The sequence below is a fragment of the Eriocheir sinensis genome, unplaced genomic scaffold (assembly GCF_024679095.1).
Source record: "Eriocheir sinensis breed Jianghai 21 unplaced genomic scaffold, ASM2467909v1 Scaffold1114, whole genome shotgun sequence".
NCBI classification, from domain to species: domain Eukaryota; kingdom Metazoa; phylum Arthropoda; class Malacostraca; order Decapoda; family Varunidae; genus Eriocheir; species Eriocheir sinensis.
This window is the reverse complement of record NW_026110424.1, coordinates 105,001-107,664: the sequence shown is the minus strand read 5'-3', so window position 1 is coordinate 107,664 and position 2,664 is coordinate 105,001. Positions and strand designations below refer to the sequence as shown.

General features: G+C 48.1%; 1 pseudogene; it reads left to right on the top strand.

Annotated features, from left to right (window-relative positions):
• The first annotated feature begins 554 nt into the window (after positions 1–554).
• The window catches only part of LOC126989262 (uncharacterized), a 3,637-nt pseudogene continuing 1,527 nt past the window's right edge, over positions 555–2,664 (top strand).

The window sequence follows — 2,664 nt, the reverse complement described above, 5'->3', positions numbered from 1 at the left end:
TATAAAAATCTGTCAATTATTAATGAAAAAAAAGTAAATTAATAAAGTAAAAAAAAAATCACTTATATACTAATGCCCGACGTGTGTGTGTGTGTGTGTGTGTGTGTGTGTGTGTGTGTGTGTACAGGAACCGCGCGGGCCTGATCGTGTGCACAGCGGCGGTGGTGGTGGTTGTGACTGTTTCCTGCCTGTCTACGTTCACACATGACTGTAAGCAATGTAAGTATGTATATGTGTATATATGTATGTATGTATGTATGTATGTAAAATTCTGTCTATTCATTCATTCTTTTTTCCTTCATTCATTTCTATATCATCACCACCATCATCACCATCACCATCACCACCACCACCACCACCACCACCACTAACCCCCCCTTCCCCCTTCCCCAACAGACCACGTGACCCAATCTCTCAGCGGCCCCATAGCCCAAGATGACCCTGACCTCGTAGCCTGGGCCAGAGGTCAATCTGGTGCCGCCTCCTGCCTGCCTTGCTACAACCCAAGTTTTCCTCATTCTTGAGCGGCCTACATCAGGAGAGGGATCTACAGGATGAGGGGGGGCGGGGGTCCTGCTAGCCCTTCGCAGGAGTACATTTTGGGCAAGGAGGAACTGTATGGAGAGAAGGTAGGGGTGGAGGAGGAGTGAGGAGGAGGAGGAGGAAGATGAAAATTCCTAACTGAAATGAAATAATAAAAATGATATAAAAATAAAAACAAATTAAGAAACATAAGAAATAGAGGAAAAACTCTCTCTCTCTCTCTCTCTCTCTCTCTCTCTCAAACTTTCCATCTCTCTCTCTCTGCCCATCCACCCTTTATTTCTCTCCTCTCTCTCTCTCTCTCATTCACACACACACACACACACACACACACACACACACACACACACACACACACACACACACAACCACAACCACGAGAAAAGATAGATATATAGATCCTTCCTCTCTCTCTCTCTCCTCAGATAGTACGGCCCGGCACATTCCTAGAGGCAGGGGCTTACGACGGCGAGTTTCTCTCCAACACCCTCTTTCTGGAGCACGAGTACAATTGGCGGGGCTTACAGGAGGCGAACCCCGTTTTCTCTCGACCAGCTCCTGCTCAAGCGGCGAAAGAGTTACGCCATCAATGTTTGTCTGAATACTTGAAACCATACCCTCTAAGTTGTCGTATGGGGAGTGGGGGTGAGTAGGGTATGTATTTAAGTTTGTAAGGTAGTTGTGTGTGTGTGTGTGTGTGTGTGTGTGTGTGTGTGATTCACCATGCCCTGATCCCGTGTCGGACCCCACTCACAAACCCTTTTCTTCTACCCTTCTCTCCTTCCTTCCTTCCCTCTCTCCTTATATCTCTCTCTCTCTCATCATCTAATCTCATTTCTTTTATCTCTATGCAATGTCACGCCCATATCACAAGCTCTCCCTTCCTCGGCTGCCCCTTCAGATTAGTGCCAATATCAAATACCAAAACCCATATATACCATCCCAGTGCCTTAAATATCTAATATAACCCCCTTTGAATCTATATCTAAACCCTTTAAATGGCATCTGATCCCTTTGGAAAGGTAGTTCAGCCCATAAAACGCGTTGGTAATAGACCCTTCCTTCCCTTCCAAAGCCCTTAAGGTACTTCTCAACCTAGTGCCCTTTTAATAGAAATACAATCCTTTTAAAAGGTATCTGAGTCCTTTAAATGGTATCTGATCCCTTTAATGTAGTCTAGCCCTAAAACGTTGGTAATCCCTTTCTATCCTTCCAAAGCCCTTTAAATACCAACCTAGTGTGCTCTCCTTTATCAAAAATATGTCTCTTTTTAAAAATACAACCCTTTAAAAGTATCTCCTGAGTCCTCAAATGGCATCTGATCCCTTACCTATGGCAGTTTCATAACACGTTGTAGTAACAGACCTTCCTTCCCTTCCAAAGCTCCTTAGATGCCAAACCCAGTGCTCTTTTTAATAGAAATCACAACCCCTTTTAATAGCATCCTGAGTCCCTTTAAATGGCATCTGATCCTTTAATGGTAGTTCAGCCTATAACACGTTGACCACATCCTTTTTTTTTTACTCCCACACCCTTCACATCAGCCCCTTTCTCTCACCCCCTAGGGAGTCCTTTTCTGATGGGAGCTGCCTGCCCCCCTGAGGGAACCAGTTAAATCCACATGGTGATGCAAGAGACCCAGCAGGTGGGGAGAACGCGACCCCTGATGGAGCAACACATCTCCCCTGGGCTCCTCGGGGCCCTGGCACCTGGGGACAACCACACGCAGCAACCAGGGGAGGAGGGGCAGGGGAGGGGCCACGGGGGAGATCAGTGAAGGGGTGCAGAGGCAAGGGGGCAGGGGGTAAGAGGAGGCAGGGGTAGCAGGAGGTAGGGGGCAGGTCAACAGGGGATTGGGCAGGGGAAGAGGCCAGTGGGGGTAGGGCTGGTAGGGTGTGGGGCAGAGCACAGGGGGTGGAGAGGAAGCAGGGGGACAGCAGGTGAAATGGGGTCTGAAGGGCAGCAGGAGTCAGGCTACAGGGGTCAGCATAGTAGGTTAAGGGCAGGGTTAGGGGAGTAGGAGGTAGGGATAACAGGGGTCAGGCCAGAAGGGCAGCTTAGCAGTGGTTGGGTCGGGAAGTATTTTTATAGGGTGAAGTAAGGGACAGTTGAGGAACGGAG